General features: G+C 42.2%; 1 long non-coding RNA gene across 2 annotated transcripts; it reads left to right on the top strand.

The window, feature by feature from the left end:
* Positions 1–13,795: 13,795 nt before the first annotated feature.
* On the top strand, positions 13,796–16,228 carry LOC135180533 (uncharacterized). 2 transcript variants are annotated; one of them, XR_010304480.1, is made up of 2 exons: positions 13,796–13,948; positions 15,132–16,228. It is a non-coding gene; the product is annotated as an uncharacterized LOC135180533 (long non-coding RNA). The 2 variants fall into 2 exon arrangements; XR_010304478.1 differs by having other exon boundaries at positions 15,129–16,228.
* The last annotated feature ends 2,916 nt before the right edge of the window (positions 16,229–19,144 follow it).

Raw genomic sequence — 19,144 nt, 5'->3', positions numbered from 1 at the left:
GTTTTTTTGTTTGTTTTTTTTTTGTTGTTGTTGTTGTTGTTTTACTCGTGCTGTTACTGGATCCCTTGCAAGGTCAATGGGGTACTGGGCTTAATTCCCCATGATTTTTTCTCTCTGTCCTCACAAAATACTCATGGCTGAGAATATTCATTGTGAATTCACACTGAAACAAGTCCATAGCATAAGGATTTTTTGAACATTGCCTTTTGAAAGAAACTGGCAGTGTTAGAAGCCATGTACTCTTCCCATTGCACAGGGAGATATTACCTTCACAGTCTCAATGGTAGAAATTGAAATTATTTAAAAATTAAAAATGGTCAGTTACAACAAGACACAGCATTCCAGACCACCTTTCACAGTTCTCTGCTAGACAGTTCTATATAATCATCTCAGTTCAGTTATATGAAATCAGATGTCTAAATCAGCAGGGGTTATCTCACAAAATAAACATGAAGCGTGAAGAATGTAAGCAAGTGAAGGATTAGCACCATTATCTGTAAAGGTGAATAAGGTAAGGTGCTTTATGATTTGATTGTTTTTTATTACTCTTTTTCTGAAAAAGAATGATTTAGCTTTTAAATCTGAGGAGACCTTAGAACAGGACTAACCTCCGTGCAGAAACTATAAAACTCTCCAAACTTTAAGGAAAAAGTAGTGAAGAAAGTACTATATAGAGTCAGCAATCATAGTTCCGTCTGTATAAATGCATCCAGAGTTCCATATCTCCAGGTAGCTCTGTAATATGACCCCACCATCAGTTAGATTTGCTCTCTGTTTAGCCCTAGGGTCCCTACCTCCTAATGTCCGCAGTGCCTCCTCTCAGGCTCCACTTTGGAGTGAGACAAATGCCTCTCACCAGAGTTGCTAAGTGATGTCATTGTTGACTGGCATATTTATTTAGCAGTAAGGAGGCTCAGTTCAAGCAGAGAAATATTAAGACCTCTAGTTCTACTGAAAAAGTGCTGTTTGAACAAAAGCAAATAAGCTATCCTGCAGGTCAGCAGATAATCTGTCACTCACTTATTCTTCACAGTGTACCAATAAGGTCATAAATCACTGTGATATCAGTTCAGTACTGTACTCCCCCGATCTCTACTTTTTTTCTGTCTCTTGGCTATTTTCCACCCATTTCAACCCAGCAAAGACAAGAGGAAAAGTAAGCGTGTGTAATCTCCTCCCTCTGGTCTCATCTCCTTCCCAGATCTAAGTTGCATGACTGAATTTACAGTTTTCTGATGCCAGTACAGCAGCATCAGAACAGCACCCGGGAACATGTTGGGCTGGATCAGGAGGCAAAGCTACGTCTCAAACCACTTCTTGGTTTTAATTCTTCAGGGGAAGGGACCATCTTCCTGTTCTGTGTTAGCACAACACCTTGCACAGTTGGGGATTTCAGGCTGCTATATTGTGCTTCACTGCAAATGATAAATTATAGTGTGTCTGTGGAAATACAGTTCATTCAGATGCTTTTTTATAGCACATATCAATATGCCTCTCTGTGTTAGAATTTGCAAGTATTTGGTCCATAGGAGTAAATATATACAGTACAACATTGGTGCTGTCCATTTCCACACTGTATGCCTTTTGAGGGGTCGCGTCAAAGTAATTCAAGTCTGGCCCCATGGACTAGATGGCCTTTAACAAATGAAGTTACATTAGCTGTGCTTCCAGAGCACAAATTCTGTATTAATTTCATCTGTGCTTCCTTAACCCACTTTGCAGTTTGAGCCACAGATCTCTCAAATCACCAGTGTAAATGCAGCCGATGCCTTTTCTGACAGTCCTTTTATTTGCTGGATCCTGCTTATAACTGATGTGCCTCCAAATGCCTCAATGACAAGGTGCTGTTTGGTGGTACAGAGAAGCAGTGCATTAACCTGCTATACCAGGTGAATTCTGCAATGCATATTTATTGGAACACAAATAACTTACAGATAATCAACCAAAATACAGGGAGAGAAAAAGAGGAAGAGGAATATATTTCTGTTCTTATTATTTTTCCCTATTTTTTTTCCTTATACAAAAGCATCCTTAATAACTTTGTGTGATACAACCCTCAGGGAACTTGAAGTGTTACACTTGACTGTAAATCTAGATTATTTGCATAGATCTGGGATATTTGGTGGTCTTTCAAAACCGAGTTTCAGAATGATCCTTTACTTACCGACTCTCCTCTCAGTGTGCATAGTTCAGAGTTAAAAATGATGTCAGTAGTTGTAGATTCATTAACAAAGATTATCTGGAACAGGCAACTGCTTTATACCTTTGAGTGCGTTTAAATTGCATCTCAGGATCCAGATCAAAACTGCCAATGACTTCTTGCCATTGCTTCAAAAAGCAGTTTGTATTTGTAGGAGACCAAGTTTACAGAAAATTTGAAGCTATTGACTGTCCTTTTGGGAACCTCAGAGCTCTTGTTTCTCTTAAAAAGTCATGACCTCTATATTTTATTTAAATAAGAACAGCTGAAAGCAAAGGGAACTCCATATCTCAGTCCTCATTAAACTGACCACTTGATTTTAATTACCCAGGAAACCATGACCATATTTTCCCAGGGATGAGGAACCTTCACATCCAATAAAATCAGCTCAAAGATTGTATTTAAATACACATATCTTCGGTTTCACACAGAAGGATATTGTTGATAAGTATCTGAGATGAGGATCTGGGCAGTACATTTTGATCTGGTTTTTGAGGTTGTCCATTCAGCTATGGATGCATCTCATCCAGTCAGGTCAGTTATCAAAACTTTATGCACAGTCCCAGTGGAACAAGCTGACTGTGTTCTTGGAACCAAGTGCAGATACACAAGCTTGAGTGAGTCTATGAGTTCTGCTGCCCATAACTCACTAATTAATACCTCCTCTTCAAAAATAAAATTAATTTTAGCCTCCCTGTCACCACAATTAGAATAGAGCCACTCCCTGCTCTATGCATTTAGGTCACCCCTTCTTAACTTTTTAATCTCCTGCTATCAGTAAAATTAAGTTATATCCACCCCAGATATACATAATTAACAAAGGACCCTTTTCTCTTAGTAAAACTAAACACACTCATCTTCTTCCTTCCTAACAGAAATGGGAAATTCACTTATCCCTCTCTCATACCCATCTCTATCATGCGTCTCCACAAAGTAATGTCAGCTAGAGCAGCTACCCAAGATGCTGCTTTTAGTGAGGAAGAAAGAACAGAGAGAGTCTGTTCAACCAGTAAATTTTGAGGGAAAGAAAGGGCATGGAGTTTCCCAATGTTGAAGCTTGAATACATTTCTTTTACTGACAAAAGTAGCAGCTTAGCCTGCTTGCTCCTTACATCACTTGTCTTTGAAAATAGGCATATTAGCTTCTGCAAGGGAACCAGAATTATGGCAAGGAAGCATCATCTCCAGTTCCATGAGCTGATTCTTGTAACACAGATACTTCTTTACAGATTTATCAAGGGAACTCCCATTCCAATTAGATCTGGCTGGCATGGTACCTACTCCCATGCTTGGCCACGTGTTTGTTGAGATTCGCTGCTATTCTCATCATTTGAATGTAGCAGCATGAACAGAAAAACATTAGAGAAATGAAAGACATCTGCTGATCAGTAGTGAGCTTTGAGAGAGAAGTTTTCAGCCGCAGGCTGAACTTCAGTCCACACAGAGCACCTCTGCACATCCATTCCTTGTCTACGGAGCCAGGAAGGACAGCACCTTCTCTATGCATTGCCTCCCACATACTGTGGTGGCTGCAATATGTATACCCAGCAGCAGGACCAGTAGAGCAGATGCATTGATGTGTAGTTCAGAAACCCACATGGGAGTGTTCCCAACAAGACTGCTGCTCACGTGCTTACAGTTACTCACATATTTAAGCATCTCCTGTGTCATGGTCTCTCGTCTCTTCATTGCTAGAATCATAGAATCAATCATAGAATCATAGAATCAACCAGGCTGGAAGACACCTCCAGGGTCATCCAGTCCAACCTATCCCCCAGCCCTGTCCAATCAGGTAGACCATGGCACTAAGCGCCCCATTCAGGCCTCTTTTTGAACATGTCCTCTTTTAACACAGAGGATATTTTGTCAGTCACTGCATTGCCCCCTTCAGCAGGTAAATTAAATTATGTGCTTTAGCCAGCATTATTTGTCCAAATGCATATCTTCATTGTGCTATTTGATCTGGACATTATGTAATCACCTTTGAGTACAGGTATTGCTATCATCTGCTATGCTTGTAATCAATCAATCAATCACCATTTAATTAGTTTCCTATAGTAACACATCAGATGCCACCAGGTGATGCCATTTGCTATTAACTGGCTACTGGAGTCTCCTCCCACCCCAGGTGCAGCCACTTTGCCCTCCATGCCCACTCCCCTTTATATTCTGCCCCAGAAGGTCAGAAGCCCCAAGTTCGGCCCATTGTGGGCCAAGGGATCCTCCGCCTGACATCCCTGGTGAGTCCCCATGGTGTGCACTGGGTGAATTGGTGGAGGATTTCAAAGGCCGGGGGGCCTGGTGGCCCCCCGGCTTGCTAGGGTTAGGCTCAATAACCATTGCAATGTACAACATCATCCACGGGTGCTGGGTGTGTGTCCTTGCTGGAGCTGATTTCTTTTGTAGGGTGTTTTCACAGTATCATCAGGGCTGGAAGAGACCTCATAGATCATCAAGTCCAACCATTTACCACAGAGCTCAAGGCTAGACCATGGCACCAAGTGCCACATCCAATCCTGCCTTGAACAGCTCCAGGGACAGTGACTCCACCACCTCCCCGGGCAGCCCATTCCAGTGCCCAATGACTCTCTCAGGGAAGAACTTTCTCCTCACCTTGAGCCTAAATTTCCCCTGGCGCAGCCTGAGGCTGTGTCCTCTCGTTCTGCCACTGGCCACCTGAGAGAAGAGAGCAACCTCCTCCTGGCCATAACCACCCCTCGGGTAGTTGTAGACAGCAATAAGGTCACCCCTGAGCCTCCTCTTCTCCAGGCTAAACAATCCCAGCTCCCTCAGCCTCTCCTCATAGGGCTTGTGCTCAAGGCCTCTCACCAGCCTCATCGCCCTTCTCTGGACACGCTCAAGCATCTCAATGTCCCTTCTAAATGGGAGGGGCCCAGAACTGAACACAGTACTCGAGGTGTGGTCTAACCAGTGCAGAGTACAGGGGCAGAATGACCTCCCTGCTCCTGCTGACCACACCATTCCTGATGCAGGCCAGGATGCCACTGGCTCTCTTGGCCACCTGGGCACACTGCTGGCTCATGTTCAGGCAGGTATCAATCAGCACCCCCAGATCCCTCTCTGTCTGGCTGCTCTCCAGCCACTCCGACCCCAGCCTGTATCTCTGCATGGAGTTGCTGTGGCCAAAGTGCAGCACCCTGCACTTGGAGCTATTGAACCCCATCCCATTGGCCTCTGCCCATCTGTCCAGGCGGTCAAGGTCCCGCTACAGAGCCCTTCTGCCCTCCAACTCAGCCACATCTGCCCCCAGCTTAGTGTCATCTGCAAACTTGCTGATGACTGACTCCATGCCCTCATCCAGATCATCTATGAAGATGTTAAAGAGGATGGGGCCCAGCAGAGATCCCTGAGGGACACCACTAGTGTCAGCTGCCAGCTGGATGTGGCACCATTCACCACCACTCTCTGGGTCCGGCCCTCCAGCCAGTTCCTAACCCAGCACAGAGTGTTGCCATCCAAGCCATGGGCTGACAGCTTAGCCAGCAGTTTGCTGTGGGGGACAGTGTCAAAGGCCTTGCTGAAGTCCAGGTAGATCACATCCACAGGCCTCCCCACATCCACCAAGCGGATCACCTGATCATAGAAGGAGATCAGGTTGGAGAGGCAGGATCTGCCCTTCCTAAACCCATGCTGGCTGGACCTGAGCCCTTTGCCATCCCTCAGGTGCACTCTTATCACCCCCAAGCTAACCTGCTCCATCAGTTTCCCTGGCACTGAGGTGAGGCTGACAGGTCTGCAGTTCCCAGGTTCCTCCATCCGACCCTTCTTGTGGATGGGGACCACGTTGGCCATTTTCCAGACTCCTTGGACCTCTCTGGTGAGCCAGGACTGCTGGAAAATGATGGAGAGTGGCTTGGCCAGCTCAGCTGCCAGCTCTCTCAGCACCCTGGGATGGATCCCATCTGGTCCCATGGATTTGTGGGTGTCCAGGTGGCTCAGCAGGTCCTGAACTAATTCTTCATGAATTTCCAGGGGAACACACCGCTCCCCGACCCCGTCCCCCAGTTCAAGAGGCCACTTGTCTTGAACTCCTCCCTCCTTACTGTTGAAAACTGAAGCGAAGAATGCATTCAGGACCTCAGCATTTTCTTCGTCATCTGTTATAGTGTTCCCCTCCTGGTCCAGTAAGCAGTGGAGGCTCTTCTTGCCCTTCCTTTTAGCATTGATAAATTTATAAAAGTGCTTTTTGTTATCTTTCACGGAAGTGACCAGCCTAAGTTCTAGCTGGGCCTTAGCCTCTCTAATCTTTCTCCTGCATAATCTGGCTACCTCCTTAAACACGTCAGGAGAAGCCTTCCCCTCCTTCCAAAGGTGGTACAAAGAGAGGAAATACCATGAATGATTGATGCAGAGAGCTGCGGGCAGCTCCCTCTCAGGTCTGTTCACTTCTGCAGAGCATACATCTGTGGTTTGCCTTGTCTTTTCTTCTCTCTCTGTGCCCCTCTTCCCTCTGCACTGCTTCTAGGACGAGGGTGATGGTCAGAGAAGGCAGATCTTTCCCCTCAGGGAGAATTTGCACTGTTGATGCACAGATCTCAGAGCTATACATTGTGAAGCTACTGCATGTTACATTGCAAACATGATGGCAGACATCTACCAAGGGCTGCAATTTCTTATTTTCCCCCCAGTATTAATAAAAAATTATACTGACATTCTTAGTTGATCAAAAAATATGAGTTTGGGCAATTAGATTTCTAAAGAATTCTAATCAAGTCTGGCTATTTTTTGCATTGTGTATTGACTGTCACCAGTGAGTGTTTGGTCCCCACATGACAAGTGCTCTCTCCTATTGGCTTACAAATTAAAATGAAAAAGATAAAACTGCTCTGATCTTACCTGACGATTGTATGTAACTAGTAGGTGTTGGGAAGGAAAGAGAAGACAGGGAGGTAATTATTTCTTTAAACCTGTCCTACATTCTACAAATACCGCTAGCAAAATGTCAGAGTAACCTCTACAATAGACTATGGTGCAGGTAGTCTTCAAGGATGTGTATTTTTGCAAGCCATTGAATGATTCTGAACCTGGGGCTGTGTCAGACTCTTTGGGCACTTCTCAAGATGTCTTCAGTGCCCTTTACATGTGGGTCTTGTGCTGCACTTTACTCAAATGCTTATGGATTGCTGTGCTGGATCACAAGGATAGATTGGTTTCCTCTTCAGAAAACAAGTTTGAAGTGCAAAAACAATACTGGCCACACTGATCTCTGTGCCTGTGCATGGCGACCACAAATTTTAATATGAAGTGTTAGAGCTCTCAGCCCAGAACAGAGTGGTGAAGTGGTTGCCCTCATGTCTCAGCTCAGGTTGAAACTGGCCTGGAAATCCTGAGGTCAGCGTACCCTGGGAAATGAGCTCGACACCATGACATTTTCCTCTAGAGAGTGACTGCAGCACTGTAACAGACACCAGGGCTTGGTGGTTGTTTATCTGTACTCTATGATGCTGTGTCCTGCAGGGCATATTAAAGTCCATGAAATAATGATGAAGCAGAGGGGTAATTAAAAGCCGCAGTGACATTGATCTGCAGAAATTTCAGAGGGAGCTCAAGGCACACGGGGAGACTATCCATCTTACCTCACACAGGGCTAGCTTGATTGGCCTACTGAGTATTGCAGATGGCAAGGCTCCTCACCTGTGGCCAGGAGGGTTCCCAGTGCAGCAGCCCTACTGGCTTCACATGGCTGCAATACAGGAGGATGGGGAGTCCGTAGTCACAGATGCTACAATCTGTCCTTGCAGAGCAGCAGAATAATAAAGATACAGGTCGGCTTTCCAATCCTTTCTCTTTTATCAGGATATCATAAACCCCGTGTTTTTACATGTGGACAGTTTACCAAAGAACCACCAGGCTTTCAGACTTCTTTGCTGTATGAATTTGGTCACTATTTAGCATTGATTCTTTTAGTCCCATCCGCTTTTCATTAGTTTATTTTCTGCACTCAGAAAACTCCAGGGGACATTCCGCATCGACCTCTACCTCTACATGGTTTCTCATTTCATTTTCTAATTCACCAAAGCTAAATAAAAGTTAACCTGAGGTCGCAGACTTTCCCTCAGATAACAGGCTCTCTTTCTTCAGTGTGGACTTTGAGTAGTTGGTATCATTTCTCAACCTGTAGCTTAAAGATTACAGGTTTCAAACTACTTCAGAAGCTGCCTTTATGTCAGAGAAGTGAGAATTACAGAGCTGGCTAAGTTAACAGTGATGCCATGGCTTTCTTTGGTAGCTGGCATCTTCTGTACATCCTTATATAATCACAGATTTTTACATTCTTTTTATATATCCCAGCCTATTTTTTATTCTTTGCTTCCTCCCACTTCATTTGCTACTGACGACTGCTGCTAAAGTTCCCTTACCTCTCTCACAAAGGAAGTAGGTTAAGAACAAAAAGAAGAACTCTATCAGATTAAGGCAAACATGTGGGCCCTACTGAGAAATGATGCATCGTGCAATAGTACCAGCAAACCAGCTTACTTTGAAGACTAAATTGCTAAATATATACAGACTTGTGTGAGCCAAAAGCAGATGTCTTCTGCTTGTTTTCAGTTGTTAGACTCTTGATGTCTTAAATAATGCAGCCTCATAAAGGGTCAAAACTGATGCAATCAGGATAATCAAATCACTCTGACAAGGCTGCAGTTTATACTTAGTTTATAATTAGGTGTCTGCTGTCTCAGGTTAAGATGCTGTAAAGTTCCGCTGAATTCTTAAGCTATTCACAGCTCTGTGCTGCTGCTACTGTAGGAAAATACAATATCCTAAAAATATCTTCAAGTAAACACATCAAAAGAGGAAGGATGGGAAATCCAAGAAAAAAAAAACAACCTAGAATTACATTTTCTGAGCAGAAAAAAAAGGAATGACTTTGCAATACTTAACTAGAGGATGACAAGGAACTATTATCTTAACTAAAAAAAAGTGAAGCAAGGCCTCAGTTAAGACAGGTTTCAGCCTTGCCAGGGTGATCATTACAAACCAGGGATCACATGGTCTGTACTTCAAAAGTGACAAGAACTTCCTCTGACATCTCTTCTATTATTATTATAGATATATATAAATAGATTCCTTGTGACTTCTGTTCTGAAAAGCAATTACTATAATTTTCTGATTTTGGTAGTTTCTAATTCTGGGATTTTCTCTGCACAGATACAGTTATCTGTCTTTGTGTACCTGTTAGTACACCTCTAGACAAGCCATGCTATTCCACGTTACTGTTTTCAGTCTAGAGGATATCTAATTTTTCCAAGACTCAAATACATTGTTCAGCTCTGAATGTCACAGTTGACTAGAAGAGTGTGGATTTCTTACACCTCTCCTGGTAAGTAAGAGACTAGAAGTGTTTCCATAATTGCCTAATATCAGGGTCAAAAAGTTGAAGTAATGTCAAAACTAAAGAAAATGAATGGTTGATGAATAGAATCATAGACTACTCAACCACCATGGCCACTAAACCATGTCCTGAAGTGCCACACCTACACTCTTCCTGAACAACTCCAGGGATAGTGTCTCCACCACCTCCCTGGGCAGCCTGCTCCAATGCCTCACCATTCTCTCCGTCAAGAAGTTTTTCCTAATGTCCAATTTAAACATCCTCTAGAACAACTTAAACCTCATTTTATCTTGTCCCATCACTAGTTACTTGGAAGAAGCAACCAACACTAATGTCACTACAAATTCCTTTCAAGTAGCTGTGCAGAGCAGTAAGATCTCCCCTTAGCTTTCTCTCCAAACTAAACACCCTTTCTCTCCCAGCTGCTCCTTGTATGACATGCCCTCCAAAGCCTGTACACCAGCCTTGTTGCTCTTCTCTGGCCATGTTCCAGGACCTGTATGTTTCCTATACTGTAATATCCAGAACTTTCCAGCCACTTTTTGCCCAGCCTGTAGCATTGCCTGGGGTTGTTTTGCCCAAAGTGCAGAACTTGACACTTGATCCTGTTAAACCTTGTCATCTTGACCTCAGCTCATCAACTTAACCTGTTCAGATCTCTCTGTAGTGCCTTCTACCCTTGAGCAGATCGACAATCCCACTCAATTTAGTGTCATCTACAAATCTGGCAACCTTGACCCCTTCATCCAAATCATTAATAGATATTAAATAGAACTGATCCCCAATACCAAGCCCTTGGAGACACAACTTCTGACCAGCCACCAATTGAATATAACTCCATTCATCACAACAATTTGGGCCTAGCTATCCAGACAGTTTGAGGCCACCTGACTATGCCATGGGCTGCAAATTTCTTGAGAATAACAGTGTTGGAGATGGTGTCAAAGGATTTACTGAAGTTCAGATAGACAACATGCACAGCCTTTCTCTCACCCACTAATCATATAACGAGGTTTGTCAAGAAAAATCTGCCTTTCATGAACTCATGCTGGCTGGGCTTGATCCCATCACTGTCCACTTACCATGTGAGTGCACCCAAGATAAACCACTCCATAATCTTCCCTGGTACTGAAGCCAGGCCAACAGTCCTGTAGTTCCCTGGATCCTCCTTTTGGCCCTTTGTTGTAGATGAGTGTCACACCAGCACCTGCCAACAGTCTGGCACCTGCCCTGTTAACCAGGGCTGCTGATAGATGATGGAGAACAGTTTGGCAAGATTCTCTGGTAGCTCCCTCTGTACTCTTGTGAGCGTCCAGGTGCCACAACAGGCCCTTAACTGTTTCTTCCTGGATTATGGGGAGTGGGTGCTGCTCTCCATCCTTATCAAGCTGAATACTCTGAGGATAATGGGGTCTGACTATTAAAGACAGAGGCAAAGAAGGCATTAAGTACCTCAGCCTTTCCTTATTGCTGACAGCAATGTTCTCCCCTGCATCCAATACAGTGTGGATATTTTCCTTAGCTTATTTTCTGTTGTTGTCAATGTATTTGTAGAAACCTTTTTGGTTACCCCTCACAGCAGTGGCCAGGTTGAGTTCTAGCTGGACTTTTGTCTTTCTGATATTCTCTCTGCATGACTTAACTATATCCCTGTACTCTTTTTGGGTTGCCTGCCCCTTTTTCCAAAATTGGTAAACTCTTCTGTTTTTCCTGAGCTGCCTGCAAGAGCTCCTCGTTCAGCCAGATCAGTTGTTTTCCCTGACAGTTCATTTTACAACACATGGGGACAGTCTGCCCCTGCAGCTCCAAGACTTCTTTCTTGAAGAACCTCCAGTTTTCCCGAACCCCTTTGCCTCTCAGGACTATCTCCCAAGGGATATTCTTAACCAGTGTCCTGAGCAGTCCAAACTCTGCCCTCCAGAACTCCAGAGTAGCAGTTTTATGTTGAGTTAACATTTGGAAATCTTCTAATCTGAAAAAGCTCAATACCAGGACAATTCCAGAATTATGTTGGTTCTACTTTTTTACTTTCATCTGGGTTGAAAGAGTATCCAATAGGCTGTGGTGTCTGAACCATTTTACTTCTCTCATGCATAAAAGCTTACCAATTTTGGTCATCTTTTTTTTTAAAATTATTATTATTTCATATTTATCATAAGTTGCATGTGTTAGGTGCAAAACTAAGGCACCTAAAATAAATCCCAGATGTATCCAGTACCTTACTCACTCCCCTAGCCAATTATGTGAACTGAATTCAGGTTTTGTCCAAATTATCAGCCATCAACATTTTTAAAACTCCATAACGAGCTATCAAAAGAATGTGAAGTTGGTGCAGAAAACACAGTATTTTTAGGGTCCATCTTAAATGCTGACTTAGAAAAAAAAAAACCTACTGAGCCTTTCAAAAGCCTCAGTTCAAACTGTTCTTGCTGAACAGAAATGCTTATGTTATTAAAATGAAATAAAGAAGTTTGTTGTTTAGTTGCTGTTGGCTTTTGGTTTGGTTTCCTCTTGTAATACTGCAGGTGTTAAGAACAACATTAAAGATGGCATGACTCCTAATGAAGCCTGGAAAATGGTCTACACTGCCTATTTAGCTGTCCACAGCTTGCAGCATTGACTTCTACTTTGTGCCAGTATTTATTGCTCCTTAGAGTAGAGTGGGCTGGAATTAGTGACCTGATTTATAATTAAAAGTCAGGCTCAGTATTTTAGGTGGTTTAGGTACTGTGCTGTGACAATGCTCTGTACAGAGCTGACTAAAGTGTGCTGAATGTGTCGATGTCTTTTGGTGTAATCAGCTCATTGCTTGCTTTCTACTGATGCAAGTCAGCTCTTCCACTGGCACTGCATACGCTGTGTTTACAGCTAAGTGAGAACCTTTCCTCTGAAAATTTCTTTAATCAGTTAGTAAGCTTTGCAGGGACATGAAAATATGTCTTTATGCAGACATATTCATGTCTCAGTAAACTAAAAAACCAATTTTTCCAAAGGGGACTTGGACATGCCCAGTTACATGGAAAACCTCCTTTAAAATTATCGTCTGTCCTGAAAGATATTATGTGTGGTTTCTTTCTTGCCTTGAAAGGAATGAAAGCATAGACTATAAGAGCTAAATTTTATTGTGCTGCATGAAACTGCCTCCAAAAGGGCAGAAATGGTAAAAGTATTGATTTCACCTTTGCAGCACTTCTTTTCTCAGGAGGATTCTCCAAAAGTACCAGATTTTCCTGCTAAGTCAGCCTGAATGCCTTTGGCAATGGAGACAAAGTTTCTCTGGAGACAAACACCTCTAAATATCTGCTGAATGAAGGCTCCAACTGTAAGAGTCATGACTTTCATATATAATTTTCTGATATACTAACTCATATCAGTTCCAGAGTCCCAGGACACCTTATGGCTTATATATATGGCTTATATATAACTCACACTGTAGTTATAATCCAATGAGAAATATCCAACAGGTTATATATTTTGGCTAATACAACTAAATTAACTATAAATGTACTAAACCAGATTAATAGTGATTTTTTGCAAAATAAGAGGAAACACCAGAATTTAACAAACCTGAGCCATATCATGTCATAGGCTGATGTTAAGAATATGGATAAGCCACTGAACTGCTCTCTGATTTAAAAAGTTTTCAACTGTCAATTATTTTCAGAAAGTCCATAATAATTTTTTAAATGGTACTGAAATAATAGTGTTTGTTACCAATATTATTCACATACATTACTGACTCTAGTCTTAACTGAGCCTTGGTACACAATGCACTGGGACATATGTAGTCCTACACTGCCACAAAGAGTTTGCAGTCTAACTAGGCTGGAAAGATACAAGGAAGATATACACCTCCTATGAATATTATGATCACTATTCCACAGGAAAGGAACTGAGAAAAGTTATGCAAGCACCTCAGAATAGCACCAGAAATATGGGAAAGATCTGCAGACTGAGCATCATCAGATGAGGTCCCAGTCCAGTGTTTCAGCCTTCATTAAAACACAAATTTCCTACAGTTTGGGTTCTTAGGCTTCTCCTCTATGCTTGCAGCACATACTAGCTTGATGACAAATGCCATGAGTTTAATGTTTGGTGACAACAGTAGCACTGGAGAGGACACAGTGTTTACCATATGGACAAGGCCAAGTTCCACTTGTAAGAATTGAAACTCCACTGCTCTGAAGACTTCTGTGCTTGTCTCATACCACTTTTTGCACATCTTCTTTACCACAAGGTCTTAACAGGTGTATGAGCTTTTCCTCCTGAGGTAATCAACCCAAGTTCCTAAAAGGCCAGAGAAGCCAGTCTGAACTTGGGTCTTCATCATGCAACTGAGTCCCTGTGATACTGGAATCCACCCACACAGGCCTAGATGAAGGACTGAGAAAGAGGTGAGAAAACATCTTTGGGCTAATATGTACTTCACGTGGAGCACTGTTGTGTTTGGTATAATCTTTTATATCTGTATGGAGTCATATCAGGGAAAACTTATGGTTTATAAGCATCATGCTCTGACACTGGAGGAGAAGAGGTGGGGAAAGTAGGTGGAAATAGGAAGGGAAAAGAAAAACAAAAATAAATGGGGAATGAACCTGTACATCTCTCATGGGAAAATACACTTCAGTCATCCAAGCAACATCCTAGCCCACAGAAAAAAAAATGTTCTTTGCAGCTGTTATGCCAAAAGTAAAAATAAATGTTAAGAGGATAAATGTGCCCAAACCATCACAATAAATGCATAAATTGAACATATTTTTCACATCTTTTCTCACAAATTGCCTATTACATTCATGTTTTTTACTAGGAGACATTTTTAATATTTAAATAGTCATACACTTCTCCCAAAAAAATGTTTCCTGAAAAACTGAAAACATTATTATGCTAAACTCCCACACAGTTTGTTTTTAAAATATCTTTAAATACTATTAAAGAACAATCATTTTGCAGGTTTATATTGTATGAGTGGGAAGCAGAAACCACCAATGAATCATATCATTCCTCCAACTGTAACAACAGCATGGTCAACTACCACAATAGCAAAAAAGTTTATGTTCCCTGTATATCTGCTTTGCAGACAGTTTCCCACCTTTAAATTTGCATAATAGGTAGAGCCGTGACAAGTATAATGTGCTACTTACTTTCCATCCACTATTGATAGCCAGGCATGCTTGGTCTGGTACATTGCTCCTCCTTTAGGTATGCTGGAGTGTATATAGCATCTCTGAACAAGCAAACAAAGCTTCTATAAATTCTAGGATCCACTCCTGAAAAATGTTGCCAGATATGTATAGCTAGGAGTTTAAATTATGTGCTTGCCATCTACTGCATGGGATTTTTTTAGTTAAAAACAATGGGCTTGTTTGCAGAAAATATTTTCAGGTGTCTGCTGCTTTGCAAGGGGAAGTGGCAATGGGATACCGCTGAAGGAAAAGAAAGATTGCAAGAGATATAGAAAAGAAGAAGAAGGAAAAAAAAGATCACCACAGAGATCAATATTTAAGCTATAATTATGAGCATACAGTATGTACTGTACATGTTTTAAATTTAACTCAGTTTTCACTTATTACCCAGTAGGAGGGGAAGAGATACTGAGAGCCCTGGATAGCAACTGGAAGAAGCATGCTTAAGTGCTCATATTTTCTTGAGATCTATGAGTACGAGAAGGAAGTGATTGTAAGTCTCTGATCTTTTCTCGTGTTGGAAAATCTGAGAGCTTTACCTAGGACATTTAATTTCAGGTAAAAGAATTTGTGAAATAACTTCTGAAGTTTATGGCATTGCAATACACAGGAAAAAATAGTTCGTGTCACCTTATACTTGAATAAAAAAAACAATGCACAGATCCCTTTTCACAGCCGATGGTACAAAGAGCTGTAAATAAACACTAAGTCAGAGCCTCTGTGTGGGAAAGCCCCCATCCTCTTTATTGGTTTCTGTGAGGATGTGTGCAGGTAGCACAGATTCTAATTCTGCTCAAGCTGCACTATAGAAGAAATGGTGTTATTCCTGGCAGTTCATATTCGTCATGAGTTTATCAGTGCTTTGAGTGTATGCATGCATGTACATGTCCTCTTATATGGGCATTTATGTGTCACTTGCAGGATTTTCTGAAGTTAGCTGACCAGGAAAGATTAGGCAATAGGAGGAAGGAAATTATTGTAAGAATTTAAAAATTATATTATCAAGTATCATCTGCTTGCTAATGAAGCTTCAAAGCTATTTCCAGGGAAGAATTCTGCAATTGCTCCAGAGGAAGAGTCCAACAGTCTATCTAAATACCTCATTCCATCATTAATGAGTGCTTAACCCCAGCATATTTGAACTTGGACTACATGACCAGTAGTCAATTTTCACTAATAATTTTTTTTTGATCCTGAAAATCTGTACCCATGTCATCATCTCCTTCTTAATTATACCATATTCTTTACATCTGTCCTGCTAAATAACTCTAATTGAAATAGCACCGGCGTGAATTTTCGTAATGTTCCCCTCAAGACATCCCGAAAGTGACTCACACGAGAAAACAGACTGAAGTCACAGCTGGAAGCATGTCAAGGATCATTTCCATTTTTACATGATTAATTTGAATTTAATATCTTAAATCAAAACCTGATTAATTTAAATAAAATTTTGATGGTGCCCTGCTTCTAATATACATTGCAGTAATTAGATTCAGCTTAATGTGATTTTTTTTTTACATAATTAAAAATAATAATAAAAAAAAAGAATAAGTCAAGTGTAACAATGCAGAGTAGGTACAAATTTGTTCATATATATACATATACATACACACAGACATACATATGGGATTTTCTTGAGACATTGCTCAGGTACAGGAAAGATCGCAGCTGGAGGGCCATGCTGTAGCTCAGCTTATGGCATGTGTGGAATAATCCACTATGTTTCATTGCAAAGTGAATAGCTGCTCTGTCAAAGATGGCTGAAATCAGATCAGCAAATGCATAGAAATATTACCAATGCAATAATGTGGGCATCAGTCCTAGTTTCTCTGACTTTTTAACAAACTTTTTCTTCTTCTCTGTGTATTCAATAAATGAAAGGGTGTAGTATTACTAGGAGTACACAGGATTCTGTTTTTCATGAGACTTAAAAAAAAAATGATAAAATAAATAGCTAATGTTTTTTTAGAGGTGCTCCCTCTGTCTGTCTCTGATTTTATGAAAAGCTTGTGTGCACTATGTCACAATGTGTGAACTATGCCACAACAAGCTCCTGGCAAAGTTGGCAGCTCGTGGCTTGGACAGATTTACTCTGATAAGGTTCAAGAATTGTCTGGAAGGCCAGGCCCAGAGAGTGGTGATGAGTGGTGCCACATCCAATTGGCAGCTGTCACTAGTGGTGTGCCCCAGGGATCAGTGCTGGGCCCAGTCCTGTTCAACATCTTTATTGATGATCTGGACGAGGGGACTGAGTCCAGCATCAGTAAGTTTGCAGATGACACCAAGCTAGGAGCAGGTGTTGATCTGCTGGAAGGTAGGAAAGCCCTGCAAAGGGACTTAGACAGGCTGGATGGGTGGGCAGAGGCCAAAGGGATGAGATTGAAGAAGGCCAAGTGCAGGGTTCTGTACTTTCGCCACAGCAACCCCAAGCAGCGCTACAGGCTGGGGACAGAGTGGCTGAGAGCAGCCAGGAGGAAAGGGACCTGGGGGTACTGATAGATAGTAGCTGAACATGAGCCAGCAGTGTGCCCAGGTGGGCAGGAGAGCCAATGGCATCCTGGCCTGCATCAGGAACAGTGTGGCCAGTAGGACAATGGAAGTTATTCTGTCCCTGTACTCAACACTGGTCAGGCCACACCTTGAGTGCTGTGTCCAGTTCTGGACCCCTCAATTCAAGAGAGATGTTGAGGTGCTGGAACGTGTCCAGAGAAGGGTGACAAAGCTGGTGAGGGGCCTGGAGCACAAAGCCTATGAGGAGAGTCTGAGGGAGCTGGGGTTGTTTAGCCTGGAGAAGAGGAGGCTCAGGGGTGACCTCATTGCTGTCTACAACTACTTGAAGGGAGGCTGTAGCCAGATGGGGGTTGGACTCTGCTCCCTGGCAACCAGCAGCAGAAGAAGTAGACACAGTCTCAGGTTGTGCTGGGGGAAGTATAGGCTGGATGTTAGGAGGAAGTTCTCCAAAGAGAGAGTGATTTGCCATTGGAATGGGCTGCCCAGGGAGGTGGTGGAGTTGCCATCCCTGGAGACGTTCAAGAAAAGCCTGGATGAGGCATTCAGTGCCATGGTCTAGTTGAGTGGATAGGGCTGGGGGACAGGTTGGACTGGATGATGTTGGAGGTCTCTTCCAACCTGGTTGATTCTATGAATACAGTGAGCAAACAGCACTAATTCTGAGTTAGGAGCATGAGGCCTGCCTGCACCATATGACTGACCCTTTTCCAATACTGGTTGTGACCAATGACTGTGGCCAAACCTGGCCAATGTTAAAGACCTGAACTTTGCATGGTGTACTGCAGGTAGCTATCAGGTGTTTCCAGATACTTTGCAGGAGGAGAAACTACTAACAGAGGCTGAGCAGTGGGTTCATCTGAAGATGTTGAAGGAGCTTAGATGAAAGCATAGGACACTTATGCAGGTAGCCCAAAATCCCAAATGCAGTAGAATTCTTAGTTTTGTGGACTTGGGCTTCATTTTCAGTTTTGTTGGAAGTCTTATGTGCAATTTATTTTTGTTTAAGGCTAAAATATCCAATTCATGACTGCAAATGTAGAAATAAAAATAAAGTACTGAGAAAAGAAAAAAAAGGAAGTTTCTTTTAAAAATAGAAAAAAATGTGAGCAGATCCTTGTCATCAGTGGCCAAATTGATTATTAAATTATGCTTCAGTAATCAGATCTTTCTTTAACAAGATAGTGAACCACCAACCTGATTTTTTACCATGGAGTAATGCCAGAGTACACCTAGCTTAACTAGTAGTAAATCACTATTAAACGGTAGAGAATGATAGAGAGTGAAAAACTCCTTTCCTGCCTAAGGCTAACAGCTTTCAGGGAGGTGCATGCACTGTACATCCTCTTATGATGGCAAGTAAAATCATTCATGTGTATTTGATAGCATCCAGCTTTCCAAAAGCCTTTATATATATAGTGTGTTATAAATATTGTGTAATGGTATACAGTTAGGTTTTCATTTTAATATTTCTCTGAAGGAAAAGTCCTCTCTGTTGGTGAAGGTGTTGGATCTTTGCTGATAACCCAAACATATCTGGACACCCTCTCTATCTTAGAAAAACAAAAGACAGAAAAATCAAAGCAAACATAAAACTCTCAACAGACAACAGGAGAGACTGAGGGAGTTGGCTGTTCAGTCTGGAGAGGAGAAGACTCACAGGTGAACTTATTGCGACCTTTCAGTATCTTAAGGGGGCCTACAAGAAAGCTGGTGAGGGACTTTTTAGGATGTCAAGCAGTGATAGGGCCAGTGGGAATGGTACAAAGCTAGAAATGGGTAGATTCAGACTGGATGTTAGGAAGAAGTTCTTCACTGTGAGAGTGGTGAGTCCCTGGAACAGATTTCACGGAGAGGTAGTGGAAGCCCTACCCCTGAGGTTGTTTAAGGCCAGGATGG

The sequence above is a fragment of the Pogoniulus pusillus genome, chromosome 1 (assembly GCF_015220805.1).
Source record: "Pogoniulus pusillus isolate bPogPus1 chromosome 1, bPogPus1.pri, whole genome shotgun sequence".
Lineage (NCBI taxonomy): Eukaryota > Metazoa > Chordata > Aves > Piciformes > Lybiidae > Pogoniulus > Pogoniulus pusillus.
This window is presented reverse-complemented; position numbering and strand designations above follow the sequence as displayed.